General features: G+C 45.3%; 1 non-coding gene across 1 annotated transcript; it reads left to right on the forward strand.

The window, feature by feature from the left end:
• Positions 1 to 3,544: 3,544 nt before the first annotated feature.
• On the forward strand, positions 3,545 to 3,651 carry LOC115295029. Its single transcript, XR_003910263.1, has one exon. It is a non-coding gene; the product is annotated as a U6 spliceosomal RNA (small nuclear RNA).
• Positions 3,652 to 17,814: the final 14,163 nt, after the last annotated feature.

The following is a 17,814-nucleotide window of genomic DNA, read 5'->3' on the forward strand; positions in this document are numbered from 1 at the left end:
GACCCACTGTCTAAAAAGCACTGCCAGACTCCTTAACATGGCATCCCATACGCCTAACCAACCAGATGACAGTTCAGCATCATTTTGTGCAACTTCCCCAGAATATTGTTCCAAAACCCAAAACCTTGAGGTTCCATGAACTTGTCATCAGTCACAAATACCATTTGCTATAAGTCACAGAATGCATGAGCAAGAATGACCTACCCAATAAGAGGTTATTTTTCTCACACATCAAGGAGTCTAGAGGTGGGCAGTTGCTTGTGCTGACTGGTCAGTGATGTCAGGGCTCTGGGTCGGAATTTCTAGACATTCTTGGCCTTTCCTTCAGGGTCTTAAGATGTCTCCCACAGACCTAGTCATCATACTGTGACTTTCAGAGTCAAGAAACCAAGGGCTTCAAAAAGTTGAGTTTCTGCTCATGAGCTTTCTTCTGATCAAGGAGAGTAGGTCTTTCCTAGGGGCCTTCAGCATATATACTTTTATATCTTTTTGATCAGAACTAGGTCACATGCCATGATCTAGACCAGACCCAGGCCCACCTTTCCTGAGACCAAATAACCCCCAGCATGAAACAGAAAACAAAATCAGAATTCTGCTAGCCAAGGTGAAGGGGAAGTCTTTAGAGAAGTCAAAAAAATGTCTCCCCTGCTCATCGCACAATGTCCTTAGGCCTTTCCGTGTGCGTCTGTTTGCCAACAACACTTACTTTGCTTGCCAGGGAAACTCCTACTCAAGCACCCTCGTTGGCCTCCTCTGACCCCCCAGCAAAGGTGGTGTCTTTTCCCAAGTTGGCAGAGACACTTGCCCATATCATTGACTATCATGTAAATGACTACTTAGATCCCAGTCACTAGAGGTGTTCCTCTGGGTCAGAAGCTCTTTTCTCTATAGTATTCTCTGGGCCTTTCATCAGTGTTTGATGAATTAAGGTTGAATTTTATCTTTTATCTTTTTTTTTGTTTTATATACGAGTCACAAGTAAATCCAAAATCATAAATGTTAGGTTGAATTTAACAATAAATGTACTTTGGAAAATCTTATAAAGAGTACTCTAGATTTTATTGTTGCTCTTTTGTGTTGCCTTATGAAAAATACAGCCATCTCCTATTAGTACACAGCAGGTTTTATTGGCATAACCCTTCTACCACACTGAGGATCTTCTGGCAAATCAGTCACTATAAATCCTGGAGAGTGGTTTTATAAACTTAGTAAACCACTTCAATCTTATGTGAAGCACATTATACAGGGTAATAGCCTCATTGGGCCAGGTCAGTTTAGGTACAGTTCCATGATTGCATTAAGCTAGTCTGTATTGATATACCCTCAATATTAAACAGCTTCTTAATGAAGTGGATTGCCTAAAGCCATTGGATAGTGCACGCCCACGCACACATACATATGCATATGTGTAAAGTCATCACCGCCCAAAACAACTACAGAGGCAGTAATTATATAATATTAATGAATAATATTATATACAGTGAGATGAACCAGTTTCTAATGTGGCTGAGTTGATTCTCAGTAATGGGTTTCTTGAAATGACCTGGCCCCCACCAAGGTACCTTCAGGTGCAACAGCCCATGTAAAATATAATAAATGCATAAAAAATTTAGCAAGGGAAATAGGTAGCATTATGGCCACACTTCTGTGCGGCTGTTATTTAAAAGTCTGGCAGCTTGGCAGTTAGAAACCACTATGTCCAGGGTGCCGTAATTCACCATTTGCTCAGAGTTAAAATGAGGCAGAAGAGAGCTCCAGGCCCCTAGCTCATTTTTTATTTAGAGGCAATTTTTTAATCCATTCGGCCATTTAAGTTCTAAAAATAGAAAAAGGAAAAAGAAATAAACATGATTCAAATTTAGAAATTCGGAGGCTGCTTGGAGCCCTCATTAGGGTCTGGGATGCATTTTCTAAGCAACGTTCTACAAACTTGTAAGTGCCTGGTGAGAGTTTAAACATTCATTTCATTGTATGTGTGTTTCTTTTTAATCCCTATGTGGTGGTTTATGAGGCAGAGGTTTTCAAATTCTATTCTTTTTATATAGTCAAGCACATAATTTTTGCTGTATTATTATATTACCTAGTCTATTATCCACCCAATGTTATTTGTAAATGGACTCAATTTTTTAGAACTTAACTAAGTAAGTTTAAATGGAAATTTTTGTACACTAATGTAAATAGAAAAATCAATGTCATGTGATAAACAGATGGTGCCATTTATTTTTTTCCTAACACACTCTGAAATAAACATATACGGAGTCAAACAAAAGTCTAGTAATTCAGAGCTCCCCTGTGGGCCACCTGAAAGTGTCTCAAAGGATTGTCAGTGGCACTTTTAGGGCAGCATTGGCTTACTGGTTAAGAACACACACCTTTTAAATCAGGCAGGATTGGTTCAAAGGCCATCTCTGACATTTGCCAGAGTGCCATTTGACATTTGCCAAACGACTCATGAGCAGGTCTATTTGTCTTTCTGAGCCTCAGTTTCTGCCTCTGGAAAACAGGGATAAAAATTGTTAAGCAGTTAGTTGTGAGGATAACATGAGGCACTACACGTAAAACCCTAGCACAGCACCCCGCCTAGAGCAAATGTCCAAGAAATGTCAGCTTCGATTATTATTGATTTGTAATTGGGGAGATGTGGGGGATTACAGAGCACCAACCCCCAACCAATTCAGTTCAGAATCAATAACATATATGAGGTGTTTATCATGTGACTTTGTGGTAGGCCCTGGGGACATGCAGATAATTCTCAAAGTGACAGATACAAAGACCTAATAACAGCAGTGTATGGGAAGTGAAGTCAGAGGTATGTGCTCAAGTCATTTTGGGAGACCAGAGGAGAACATGATGAAAGTCAGCAACAGGGAAAAAAAATCCATACATCAGGACTTTGCTGATGGGTTCTGGGGACATATGTCAGTACTAGAGGGTACCAAGTAAATTGGATTTCTACTGGATAACAGAAGATGCATGAAATTCAAACATATATACAGCAATGGAGACGTAACATCATTTACTTATGGGCTTAAGTGACATTAATAAATTGGTGAATATCACTTTCAAAACCAAATAATGGCCAAGCAACATGTAAATGGAATTTTAATTTTCTTTCCTTCCACTGAGGTCACAGACAAGTGGTTCACAGATACTTTAGATTAAGCCTGCAGAGTAATTTACTTTTTTAAAAAATTATTGCTTACTACCATGTAGAAATTATGCAATTTCATAAGAAAACTGTCTTGTCTTTTTTTTTTCTTAATGGAAGATGTGGCCATCTGGATTCCTGTATATGGCAATCCAGGGCTGGAGTTAAGTAGTTGCTACTCTCTATGGGGCACCTGGGTGGCTCAGCTGGTTAAGCAGCCAACTTTGGCTCAGGTCATGATCTCACGGTTTGTGGGTTCGAGCCCTGCCTCAGACTCTGGGCTGACAGATTGGAGCCTGGAGCCTGCTTTGGGTTCTGTGTCTCCCTCTTTCTCTGCCTTTGTCTGCTCACGCTCTGTCTCTCAAAAATAAAATAAAATGTTAAAAAAAAATTAAAGTGCTCACTTCGGCAGCACATATACTAAAATTGGAACGATACAGAGAACATTAGCATGGCCCCTGCGCAAGGAGGACACGAAAAGTCATGAAGCGTTCTGTATTTTTTGGACTGGATCCACCTCTCGAATAATGTGTTAAACATCTGTATATTATATATATGTAGAGAAAAATCTAAAATAAAATTTTTTTTAAGTAGTTGCTACTCTCATAAGATGAGGTGATCACTATCCAGTTCACCATAGTCCCTACCCCGTCCAGGTGACAGTGCTGCCTTAGGAGCCAGGCGGTTGGGACCCTACCTTCGGCCCATGCCTTAAAGGCACCACTCTGTCCCGTCTCCAAAGGTGCCCTTCTTCATGCAGCCAAAATTCATGAGGCCAAGGGATGCCTGCAATTCCTCTTACAGACCGTACTACTGGCACCTAGGGGCCATGGAACTCCCTGCCCATATGATCTGTGCCATCTTCCAGAGCCCATAGAGACCTCTTTCCCAGTTGGTTCTTCCAAAGCTGAATAGCACTGCTAGAGTGCATACCCTGGGCCTAAGGAGTGTCCAGAGAAAGCTACGAGTGTTTTAGTGGGGAGGGAAGGGAATGAAACTTGAACGGGCAGGCCAAGATGCCTATCCACTTGCACAAAGTCATTTTCAATGTGAGCTCCAGGCAGGCATGGGGAGAGCAGAAGAGTGGATGGTCTATTGCAGTGTGTGTGTCTGTGTGTGTGTGTGTGTGTGTGTGTGTGTGTGTGTGTGTGTGTGTGTGTGTGAGAGAGAGATCTTGGACTAGGGAGCAGTTCTCCCCATATCATCATCTTTAGGTAAAGAAGTCTGAAGAGTCTGAGAATTCTAACTTTGAACTTGGCCTTACAGGTCACTGTAAAAGTGTATTTGTCAAGGTAGGAGACTAGCCGATACTTCAGTTTATTAATTCTATTTATAACTTCTAAGTATTTAGACATATGGTAGATGGACTTCTTTTTATACTCTTTCCCTGGGCCTGCAAATGTTAGCAAATATTGGTAGTGGGCCAGCAGGTGGATTTCACTTCTTTCTCTTTGCTGCCTGACCACCATTCGTACTTGAGTTTGTGGCTCCCACTAAACTGTGAGCTTCATGAAGGTGGCATCCACTATGCCACCCCTAGTTTAGTCCTCCCCTCCCTCTCCAATTAATGCTCAATGAGTGGCTACATAGTCTGAGAGCTGATATTTCAGGTTAGTCCTTTTGGAACTACGTTCTTCTATCATCTAGGTATACACATCACAATTATTTCAAGTTTTCTCCTTAGAAATATGATTAACCTTAGACGTTTTTTGGTGATTTCCATTTTTCTGATTTCAAATGAATTTATATCCATGGCAAAAAAAATCTGAAAGGTTTAAAAAAGCAAAAAGCATCTCCTGCATTGCCCTAACTCCATAGATGCCACCATTATTCACATTCCCATATCTTTATTTCCAGTCTTTTTTCATCCATGTCTTTTCATGGTTAAGACCCTACCCAGAGATCAATGACAGTAAGCTGCCACACTCAAACTATTTGAGCCACTTTTCTGCTGCCGTTTGTCATCCCTGTGACACATTTAAAAAGACAAATTGCCTAGGAAACTTCTCAACTTCATGGAGAAATAGCGAAGCAAAGAGTGTTATGAACACTTTCCAGAGAGGTGAATGACCAGGTTCTAAATTTGTGTGTGAGAGAGAGTTCACGGTGTATTCTATTTACCAATCGTTCATCATTTTTATCAACATTGATTGCCATCGAGGGTCAACTATTAGCCATTTAATTGTTTACAGCCTTTGTCCGTGGAGCTCTGTCTGAAAAATGCTGCATACACTTGGCCTGTTCCATTTCAAAGCTGACAGACTGCCCTGGGTACATGCATGTGGTTCAGTCAGCAGTCCGCATGTATGCGTCAGGTGATGCATCCTTGAGATCCCAGGACTATCCAAGGCAAGAGGGGAGAAATGACTGGCTTCCACATTGCAGTAAGCACGACAAGCCGGTAAATACGGGTGCCGTGGGGACACGGAAGAGAGGCTGCCTTACTCAGCCTGGGCTCCAGGGAGAGCTTCCAAGAAGAGGGGAAATTTGAGCGCTGTTTGGAAAGCTGAGCTAGGGGTTGGCAGGTGTGGAAAGGAATCGGGTGTCCGGCTGAGGCCCCTCGAGGGTGTGGCTGGTAAAGAGGAGAGCACCTAACCCACATTCATTGACAACTGTGGACTATGTACATAAGGGCCCTCCAGGTCCTCTCTCAGAAGATGGGAATGGACAAGCTGACAGGTGAATACATGAACAGACCTTTGGGTAACATCCCACCTAATAGAACATTTCAGATCTACATCCTGATAATGACGCCTGAGTCTGAGGCATTCTAGAATATCCCTCATAAAAGTAATTTAAGATGCCCTCCACACTTTGGCAGTGCCTATCCAAAACGTACCTCACCCACGACCCAGAAATTCTATTTCTTGGTTTCTGCTGTAAAGAAAAAACCTTTTCAAATGATATGCTTGTGTAAAAGGGTATACATTGCAGCACTATTTGTAAAAGTTAAAAAAGAAATTGGGATCAACCAAACTATGCAGAGATGAATGGTTGTCAAAACTACACTATATCTATCCCATGGGACTGTATGCAAAGTTAGGGTGCAGTCGATTTATATATACACAGTAAAAGCTCCAAGACAGAGAGCTGAAGGCGGGAAGAAAAAAATCAAGTAACACATATACAATATGATATCATTTGTGTAAAAAAGTGATTTTTACATTTTGCAGACACAAAAATATCATGTTTCCTATAGTTACAGAGATATACAAGTTTTTGTTAGTTCAATAGATACACATTTCATAGAAGCACTCAGATAACAAATTAAACGCATTACCAGAGGACATTTGCTGAATCGCAAACTGTGGCTACCTCTGAGGGATGCAGAGATTGGAGGAGAACACAAAGAGCCTGTACTCTGGGAATTCCTTTTGCAATTGAAGATTAATGAAAATGATGAAAATATTGTAACTTTCGCGATAAGTCAGTACCACCTATTTGGGAATAAATCGAGCAACATGAAACAAGACACCAAAATGTTCTGAGCTTGTGACTGAGTCATTTTCCCTTTAGAAATCCATCCAAAGGAAGTAACCACAGAGAGCTACAAAGATTTTCATCTAAAGATGTTCAGCGCAGGGGCCCCTGGGTGGCTCAGTTGATTAAACCATTAAGCGTCTGACTTCCGCTCAGGCGGTGATCTCAAAGTTCCTGAGTTCCAGGCTCCGTCGGGTTTTCTGCTGTTGGCGCAGAGCCTGCTTCAGATCCTCTGTCTCCCAATCTCTCTCTGCCCCTCCCCTGGTCATGCTCTCTCTCTCAGAAATAAACATTTAAAAAAAGATGTTCAGCGCAGTATTATTTATCATAGTGGGGGGGGAAGGAATCATCTGAAATGTTCATAAATGGGTAAAAACTTAAGTGCTAAGTTTGCATATGGAATGTTGGGTAGCTATCAAAGCTCTCTTGCAGAACTTTTATTGACTTGTAAAAATGGTAACAAAGTAACTATTAAGTCAGAATATAAAAATGTGAAGATAGTATGATCCCTAATGTAATGCATGCACAAAGGCACATAGACAAGGCCCATGAGGGTGGGGTACGGGTGGGACCGAGGAAAACAATTTGACTGGGTCTCATGTTCACTTAAGGTCTCAAATTTAGCTTTTTGACACAATCTCTCTCTCTTTCTCTCTCTCTCTCTCTCTCTCTCTCTTTCTCTTTTAAATGTTTATTTATTTATTCTTGAGAGAGAGAGTACAAGTGGGAGAGGGGCAGAGAGAGAGAGGGGGTCACAGAATCTGAAGCAGGCTCCAGGCTCCAAGCCATCATCCCAGAGCCGGAGGCAGGGCTCGAACCCACAAATGGTGAGATCATGACGTGATCATCTGCCCAACTGACTGAGCCACCCAGGTACTCCTTGAAATGATCTTTAAATGCAGTTTTAGAAATAATCACAGGGATACTCCGAATAGTGACACTGACTGAGTCACAGATATACTCTTGCCATTTAACAATCATGTGACACTGTTGCATATAAACATTTAAAACACAGCATAATTTCCCCCCACCCTGCTTTACAGTATTGCTTCACAAATAGAGGAAACCCAAACTGCTCACTCACGGAGGCGGCCGGTTTGGCCCGGGCACACAGGGGCAGAAGGGAACACCCCCAAGAGGACTGTGCGCTCTCAGTAGTGGGATTATAGACTTTTTAATGGATAGTTTTCTCCTTTTCCTGAATTTTCTATACTGAACACGTGTATTTCTTTCATAATTTAAAAATAGCTCCTAGAGTAAAAATTAAAAAAAAAACACACACAGAAGAGGAAATGTCCTTCTTTAAAACACAAAAGCGGCTCCTGGTTCTAGAATGTGCCGCATCAGGATGTCCCTGGGCGGAGACCAAGGCAGACTGGCACCAGGGCTGGGCAGAAAGAATGCAGCTGGACCCTGCTCCAGTGTGTCACAGAAAGGCCAGTGGTGACTTCTGCCCCCACCCCTCCTGATGCTTCTGTGTGAGTCCGGAGCAGTTCCCCGGGAGCCACAGGGGCAAAACAATTCCGGTTCAAAGCAGGACCTGACAGTCAGAGGGGGCGGGGAGATAATCCAGGCTCCTGATAAACTGGGTGAACCTGCAGTCCTAGTTCCTAGGCTCTAAAATCAGGGTTCGTGGGAGCAAGGAGGAGCCTCTCATTTGCAGGAACAAATGGACTACTCAGGTCGGGCTGATAAATAAATCCCTTTATCAGGGGACTTCAGAATAGGATTTATTTGCATGACAGACACACAGCACATGGGATAGCAGGCACAATAGGCTGAGAGAGGACACGAATCACTAGATTAGAGTGGAATCTCTTATTAATGGATTTGGGCCCTATTCTTGACAGGTTCAGGGCATCTGTGTGTGTGTGTGTGTGTGTGTGTGTGTGTGTGTGTGTGTGTTCCAGCCAACAAAAGTGAACACTCCTTCCCACCACCCTCCACCCTCGTGCTCCAGGCTTTTCTTTTTCTCCCCACGAACAAAGCGGGTGTAACTGGTTCTATCAGAACAAACACCCCGGCGTTCAGATTTTTGTCTTGTGAGGAGATCGCTCCTGCCTCCTTGCAGGAGGCACACACTCACTGGTGGGTCAGGAAGCAAACAGAGTGTCTAGTGGCGAACAGCTGGGGCCGGGAGCCAGCACCCTCATTAGAGAAAGCTGCTACTATTTCTAGCCTGCCTCTATTCAATGAAAGCAGGTCATTACAAACACAGCGCATTTTTGCATATTAACCAAATTAAAATAATAATATGTTCTCTCCTTTCATGGGCTGTACTGATAAATCCCAATTTATGAATGAAACATGCTGATTAGTTAGTTAAAAAATAATTAGTCCCAGAATGTGTTTCTGAGCCGGAGACTTAATGAATGCACACAAATACGTTTTCCCAAGTCCTCAGCACATTAGTCTTTTAAAGCAAAATATTCATAGAATGCATTAAGGAGAGAAAAATGATGAGGTAGACTGATTTTATATTTCTTTCTCTCTGAGGTGAGGGGGGCTAAAATGTGGGTGTTTTTTGGTGCCTTTCAGGCTAGGTCACTTTAGAGATACAGATCCAAGCAATGGCTGTTATACTGGATTGAGTTTTGGCATTCAGATTGTCAAGAGAAAAGGTCTCAGCCCAGAAGCTTCTTCTTGTCCTGGAGAGGACCTTCCAATTCTGTTATGGAGCCATCATTTCTGGGGTCCAAAGGTTAATTACACAATGACTGAGGCAGTTGAGGATCAGGAGCTAGCCTCTCCGAGACCAGAGTGGGGTCCATTAGATTTTCACTGTGCTCCTACATCTGGGAAAACCAGGACTAGGGTTTCTGGGTATTTGGGCCACTGATAATCAGAAGGTTCCAGACACTCCAAGGTCAGAGGAGCGAAAGGATGACCACCAAGCTAAGGGCCTTTAACCTGAAGCCCAACCAACCATTTCTAACCTTCGAGGCCACACCCAGCTCAATTGCACCTTCCAGGGGCATTAACTTCTGCAGCTTGTACCCCAGTGTATGTTAAAAAATCACCCTCGAAAGTTCCTTCACTTGCCCAACAGATGTGTGTCATAAATAAGATTGTTCAGTTTCCATTGTTAGACCAGATCACTGTTTCTTTGAGTGAGCCTCCTGTGAACCATAGGCTTGCACTTAGGAACTTTTGTTTTGTTGAAATCACACACCGGACTCTCTTTCCTGCCTCTCTGCCTTGACTGTTCCTTTGGCCTATAGTTTGCCCTCTTGAAGTCTGTCTGCCTAACTCAAGCATCCTCTCCTCCGTGAAACTCTCTTAGCCCGCCATGAACTGATGATATTCCCTCAGTCCTGTGTAAAGGCTGGGATCTGTTCTGATACATTAGACAAACCATTCAGACCCATCTGTCCGTACCGGTTGTAAGATACCTTGAAAATACATTCCGTCCCTTCTCCCCACTTGGTGGCCCCCACATCACTCTGCATGTATCTCTGTCTTTATTATCCTGAATTTTCATTGTTGGTTTTTCCTTTCCTGTCTCCCTACCTGACTGTGCGTCCCGAGAGGACAGGTTTGAATATCATTCATCTCTGTAGCTAGCTAGGGGCTGGCCACTAGAAGGTATCCATAATGGAGAGGGGGGTCAAGGAAAGAGGAAGATGGGTAGAAGACAAGAAACGTGGGGGGAAAGGGAGCTGATATATTTTGGGCACGTGTGGTGATCAACATGAGGAAGTGGCCACAGGCTATAAAGCTGTCTTTAGAGACACCTCCCACAGCCATCTGCCCCCAAAACTCTCTGCCTTTCCTATAAAATTTCAGCTCCTATGCAAATTGCATGTAAGTGTTGAGCATTACCTGGGTTTTGCATTTGGAAAGAAGAAACAAATCTCTCGCCCCTGCCTGTGTCTGTTTTATTGTCCGGCCCTTTGAGGCTCTGGTCTGTGAGTGTCTGTGCCAGTGTGTGTGGCTGAGAATGGACGCTTTATCTGCAAAGGAAGCAAGGCTGTTTTTGGCTGGTTCTCTGCACCCAGCTGCCAGTCACAGGCTGGCTGCCTCGATGCGCGTCAAGGTAGTCTCGCTCTGTGTTTGAGTCCTGTGCTAAGGAGGCTGCCGCCCTTCCTAGCGGGCCTCTAGGACATCCCCTGAATCAGAGTGCCCTGGACCATGGAAGGCTCCCAGCCCCAAGGGCCAGGCAGCACAGAGCAAAAGTACAGAGCCCTTATATGCCTTCCTCTTCGAGAAGCTACCTGCTGCCGTGAAAAGGAATTAGGCTGATGGCGCAGATCTGCCTCCAAATCCTCAGCTGGGCAATCTCAGGCAGGCTTTTCGACCTCTCTGTGCCTCAAGTTTCCTCATCAATAAAATGGGGAGAGCAGAATCGCCACCTTGATAGAGTTGCTGTGAGGAATGGAGATAATGCACCTGATCACATTTTGTGACCAGAAAGGTTCAACGCACGTTCCAGTTTGTTAATCACAGGAGAGCAAAATGCCGCATTCCACGGGCAGGGCAGGGCCAGCCAAGTAAAGAATTTACAAAAGAAAAGTCAAAAACCAGTTGCACACTTCTCAAAGTTCTTCACCACTTTAAAGGATAGAACAGGGTGGGGTTGTTGAAATGTAGGGAAGATTATGCGAAAACTTCTTTGAAAAAGGAGTTTGCGCTTCAGCCTTAGCCCTTAGTCCATCAGGGACTCTCAGAGAGCTTGCTCTGTGTGCCCTGCAGTGGGGGGCTGGGAGGGGGTTGGCAGGCCTGGGTCTGGCATGTGCTCTGGGAAGTGATAGTGGCTGATGGCAGCAGAGGAGGGGAAGTAAGGATATGATCCTAGGTGGCAGGTGAGAGGTTATAACCATAAGTGGTCACAGCAGGGACATCTCCAGAAAATCTAAGTGTCAACCTAAAACATCTCTCACACTCAGAGAGTACAAAGCCAGCCTTTGACAATACAAACAACTGTGAACTTTCCTATCTCTCTTACCTTCTTCAAGGATCCAGAAAATAGGTTAGCAAGCTAATGCAGGAACAGAAATGCTGGTGTTAGGCCCTATCGGGAAGAGGAGAGAAGAGAGAGGTAATGCGTTGAGGCAGTGTCCCTGAATTAAAATGATTCCTGGACCTTCTATGACCTAACGGTGATTAGGAAACTCATGTGTCAGACCATATTCTCATTTTGGAGCGAGTAATAGATTGCATACAATGAGTACGTATAAAGGGAAATGATAGACCCCAAATAAGAACTTGCTTTTATAGCAATCTTGCTTGTTCAATGTGTTGGATACATTATTATCACTTATCCAGCACTAACCTTGTGCTAAGCCCCATGCAAAGCCCTTTGTATTTTCCAATAGCCCATGCAGGTAGGTGCTATTAACATGTTCATTTTGCAAAGGAGGAAACTGAGGTTCAGAAAAGTCAGATAGCCTGCCAAGGTTGCAGGATGGGTGGGAAGGAGGCAGGATTGGGAGTCAGGGAGTCAGGCTCTAGAGTTGCCGTACCCCCTCCCACCTCGTGTCTCAGTCGGCAGATCAGACAAGGTATTTGGTGAAGGACTAAAGTTGTCCCTCATGCCTCCGAGGGCACCCGGCTAAAAATATTTCAAGAGGGCACAGGAATTCTCAGCAATCCCTTTGGGGAGGGACTCCAAGGAGACATGCTGTTTTGGTTAGAATGATTTGGTTTTAAATATCAAGACCCACTCAAGCTGGCTTAGGGCGAAAAGGGAACATTATCATGAAGACACAGGAATGTGTTCCCATCGCCTGTTCAGACTCTCTCTGCCTCCATCCCTCTCGTTTCTGTTTCTTACTCCTCCTCCTTTTCCCTCTGCACATTCCACAATCCATTTTGCACAATGTGGCTGCCTCAGATCCCAAATGAGGCAGGCACCTCAACGCTTACTCTGCAGAGACCAGTAGGCTGAATCCTGGTTCGAAGTGTGGAGACAGTTTCTATACAGTAAATATACACTGAGTACCTACTACGTGCCAGGCATTATCTTAGGCATTTGGGATATGTCAGTGCACAAAAGGAGGGGGGCGGGGTGAATCAAATCAAAACAAACCCGGGGTGGGGGGGGGGGAAGCCCATCCCTTACAGTGAGATTCTGATTGGTCTCTTTAGGGTCAGCTGACCTCTTCCCCTGACCCAATCAAACATGCCCGAGGGCGGGATCACAGAGTACAAGCTCATGGCTGGAAGCCCAGTCAGGAGACTGAGCTAGGTGTGGAATCCAAGGCTATCTATCCCTGAAGCCATTCCAGCCAGAAGATTTCAATCTACAGTTGAGCTAGTTCTAGCAAAGTTTCAGCCCTTCATAGTGGCTGCTGCCCACTCTTAGCTCCTACTGACAGCCTCTCTCAGGAGGGTCCCTACCTCGTCAGTCTCGTCCCCAGCCTCTTGCATGCCAGGTTTGACACACATGGTCCTTTATCCCACCCTTTCGTGTCCGACGAAGCCATGGCCTATTTCCCTGTTGCTTTTTATTCTTCTCTCCTCCCCAGTGAATGCCTTTCAGGGGGGGAAGTGGGGCCATCTCCCTCCGCACTGGTGCAGGCAGGGAGTGGAAATGGCAGCACCCGCAGAGGGGAAACGACATCCTAGGGCTCCCGTCCCCCATACAGTCCCTACTGAGCCACTGACACTGCTTTGTACAGCTGGGCTCGGCTGTGGCAACCTGGACGAACGGGACCATGTCAGACTGCCCTCATCCTTCCTTGTCCTGCAGGAGGGACTGATGATGACCTGGATAGTCGGAGTCCTCCCCTGCTTCCAGTTTGACGGTCACTGTGATCAGCTTCGGAACCACCAGCTGTTGCTTTTCAGTTGGCTGGGTTCTGGGCCTCCTGCCTTCCTTCCATGGCTGAGGCCATTTTCCTTCTTCCCTTTTTCCTTCTTCTTCTTCTTTTCCTTCTCCTTCTCTTTCTTCTTTTTAACACGAGTTACTGCATACTCCGTAATGGAATAGATTACATCAGACCCTGCATTTGCCAGCCTCAGCGCTAAGCTTGCCTCTTGCCGCTGCAGCAAAGGATGCCAGCCTGGTTTACATGGGGATGGAATCACAGGGCAGCACCCCCTCCCCAGTGGTTTCTGTGGGACCCCCAAGTGTTGTCAGATGAAAAGGTGGCATTTTTGAGTCCTGCTCATGGTTAAGAACAGGAGTGTCTGAGTCGCGGAGACCGGGATCCAGCCCTGCCACAGCCACTTGGTTTGCGTGGTCCCTGTGCGTGTAACTTAACCCCTGGTGCCCTAGTTTCCTCACACACCTCGAGGTTGACACTCGTGTTCTCGCTGCATAATTTTAAGCGTGAAGTGGGATCATGTATGTACGGTGCTTAGCATGGTTCCTGGCATGTAGTAATGACCCCAGCACACTGGCAGCAACTGTCACCCCCTCCTCCAACTCTGTTTGCCCACATAATCTCCACAGAGACAGTGAGCTGGAGCCACGCTCTGGGCTCAGACACACCTGCAACATTGCATAGTGTAGGGTTGCTCTGAAGAGCAAATGAGATAATGTACAAAATCCGAATAAGCATATGTGAGTGCTTTACACACCTTCCTGATTTAAGCATAGCAACTCCAAGAAGAAGGTACAATTATTCTATGGATTTTATGCACAGGGAGGTTGAGGCATTAACCGGGACCTGACCTAACTGGTTCCAGGTAGAAGCTAGGATAAGGATTAGGCAGAGTGTGGGCAGAGAAATCATGTCTGTGAACCATGTTGATACGACTCTCTACCACATGGCCTGAAGTGCTTGGCACCCAGTTGGAGTTCCAAAAACCGTGAACTGCATTTCTCCAAGTTGCAGATATATACATGACAAGGTTAGAGAGAAGAATAGATGTTTGGGACAATAACTGTGTGAATCATTAAGGGAGTAAAGTCTAGCCAACAATATGACCAGGTAAGGTTGAAAGAGCACCTACTGTGTGTCAGGGGCTCTCCTGAGGGCCTCGTGTGTGTAATTGCAAACTAATCCCGAGAAGCACCACATATGATAAGTGAAAACACCCCCTTGGTTTGTGTGACTTCTGTCCCCTCAGACATCTGAGATCCCTAATCTCACATTAGTTCTTAGTTAGAACTGGCAAGAAAAATGACTCTTGTGAGTGGCCCAACCTGAACAGCAAACAGGATGTGCAAGGATTTGGAAGGACAAGCTTGTCATGGCCAAATTTCCAGCCTTATTTTCCACTGGTCCAGAAAAATATATGCACAGAGTAAGGCAGTATCTAGGCCCAGAACCTGGAGGTGTCAGTCAGGGCCTGGCAGGAAACAGATGGCACACTTAAATTAGTGATTCGAGAAGAGTTTAATAAAGGAGCTATTTACAAAGATGTGGGGAAACCACTGGGCTAGTGCAGTTCCCCGGGGCCAGTAATAGCTGAGTGCTGTCACCTCAGGCCGAGGGGACAGAGCAGTGACCTGAACTGTGCAGAAAGGCTCACTCAGCAGGAGCTGTGACTTTTGGTAGAGGGACCCAGCCAACCCACGGTGGCCCAGCTAGGCGGAGGAAGGGGACTAAATTCTGCAGCCCTGCTCTCTCCTCCCTTTTTCCTGTTGCCCGCTCATGCTCCCCACTGTTTGAGGAAACAGAGGGCAAGGGGGGCTGTGTGTCCACTGATTCAATCCACCTTGATAAGCCTCCCCAAGGCAAAGAGCAGAGTGGAAGAGGTTGGAACGTGGGGCTGGATGGACAAAGGAAAGATTTCTGGAATGCTGCGTCTCAACTGTAACCACAGAGACCATTGCCTCCCTGGGAGATTTGCAGGCAAAGACAAATTGGGGCCCTCCATGGTGGTGGCTGGCGTCTGGATTTGTGGAATGGGATGCTGAGCACAGTGCTTGGCAGACTCGTGCCGGCCAAGCCAGGGGCCTGACATCACCCTCTGTCCCTTACATCTTGGATGGGGTCTCTTCACCAATTCAAATAGAAGGGAGTATTGAATCTTATTTTTCTTTATGGCCACACTCTTCAAAGCCAGAAATAGCCAAAGGGGACTTGGCTAGCTCGGGAGTGTCTCTGACTGCAAACCCATTCATGTCCTTTAACACTGGCATAAATTTTACTTCTTCTATAATTTCTTTTCTGATGTTGTGTGTCCATCCCATTGTCTAAAATATGAATCCCACACTGGCATGTTTTATTCATTCTCGTTTGCCCAGAACCTGACACGAGGCCGACATTCTGTAGGATCCCAATAAATATTCGTTAAATCTTTATGTCCCTGTAGTCCTCGGCAGATTCCAATTTAACCAGCATTTATTAAGCCCCTACTACTCTTTCAAGCACTGTGTCAGGTCATTTTCATATCAATTCTCTAATTTAATATTCCCAACAGCCCTGGTTTATTATCTCCATTTTTACAAATGAGGAAACTGAGGCTCAACGAGATGAAAGAGGCAGAGCCTGGATTTGAACAGCGTTCTGCTTCCCTGGTCTAATGCTCTTCCCTTTCCTGCTCGGATGGTGTCCCTTGATTGGGCACTGGACAGACAGTTACTTCATGCATATGCATGAGCCGAACTGCATGAATGAGCCCAGGGGAACCCCTGTGTGTGCTTTGTGGAGCTCTGAACGGCATCGAGGGTGCTGGCCCGTCCACAGTGTTCACCCCAGTGTGATGGCTGCAGCCAACAAAAGTACTCCTAAATATCCTCCCCGTCAAATCTACCTTAAACCCATCGTGCAATGTGACCACGAGACCAGGTCAGATGGGTGCTGCCCCTAAACTCGGCTTTCTCATACGAAGCTTGCTCCGTTGATTCAACACACATGTATTTCTGAGAGTTTCCTCTGTTGAACATCAGAAACATAAAACTGTCAGGTGCTTACCCTTTTGTTGCTCTGGAACTGCCAAAATTCTAATTGGCCAATAAAATTCACCTGTCTCAGAAGAGCCCCCGGTTTGCCCCCATTTACCAGGGAGAGAACAAAAGTTAAAAGCTGGTCCTTATACACATTCCATATGCCTTGAATTTGCATAAAGGTCTCGCTCCATCTTCATAACGAACCTAAAGGTAGGAACTGTTTTTAGTCATATTTTATAGGTGATGGGCCTGAGGCTTAGGGTGGTGGGGCATGTGTCCAAATTCACACAGTTAGGAAGTGGCAGAGCCAGGACTTAGGGCAGACTTGGACTTTTGACTCTTCCCAAAAGAGGGGAGCAGCCGAGGGAGCTTTCTCCAGCTTCTATGCCTGCTGGCCTCAATCACAGGTAGGATCACCTTGATTCCTTCTCATTACCTTCTGCCCTATTTTACTGAAGATTCAGGGCAGATTCAGATCTGGCCTAGAAAAACAGTATTCTCACCCCTCCGAGAAAGAAAGAGAGGAATGTGTTTCCAGGCTGTTCTGTAGAACCTAAGGCACTTTCATGATGAGACTTTCTCCTTTCTGCTAATCCTCAGGACACTCTCTTTTCCCCTTCTTATAGCCCTGTCACAGTCTGCCTTGTTTCTGCTCTATCTCCCCTTCTAGGCAGGGAGTCCTTCAAGGGTGGAGTCTGTGGCCTGTTCTGAGCCTCCTCCCACACCCAAAGTCTCGGTGTCCATCAACATGTACCGAGTGCCCATTGTCCCTATCAGACACTTTCACAGCTGTGACCATGCTTCTATTTTGTGACCACCCATGTGGGGTACACTGTAGGATTAGCCCATTTTACAGATGGGGATGCTGAGGCCAGAGAGGGTGAAAGAACTTGCCCAAAGTCACAGAGCTAGTCGGTCAAGGGCAGTGCCGGGATTTGGGCACTGGCCTGTTTTGCCCCACCACTGGTGGAACTTTCTGCAACATCACAGCTGCTGAGCAAGTGCTCCCTAAATGTGGATTGAATGACAAAGGAAGGGAGGGAGGGAGAAAAAGAAGGAGGAATATCTTAAAAAGTTCAAAGACAGCAAAATAAAAGGGAAACAATAGACTATTTGAAAGCAGTAAATTGGTGGAACATTAAAGAATTGAGTCTAGAGTCTAACTTCCTTTCTTCTAAGGTCAAGATCAGAGAAAGAAACATGGAAGCAGCTGGAATTTTAGTTTCCGATGGATCTTTTACCAGGCTTCGTAGGGGGATGGGAAGGCTCAGTCACAACACCACGATGACCCGCATAATGTGTGTGCTCCATGTTGAAATGGTAACAGTCTTTCCAATGAACTTGAGCAATTTCTATATACACAGTGTACACATATGTATATCCACAGTGCAGTTAGAGTGTT

The sequence above is a fragment of the Suricata suricatta genome, chromosome 6 (genome assembly GCF_006229205.1).
Source record: "Suricata suricatta isolate VVHF042 chromosome 6, meerkat_22Aug2017_6uvM2_HiC, whole genome shotgun sequence".
Taxonomy (NCBI): domain Eukaryota; kingdom Metazoa; phylum Chordata; class Mammalia; order Carnivora; family Herpestidae; genus Suricata; species Suricata suricatta.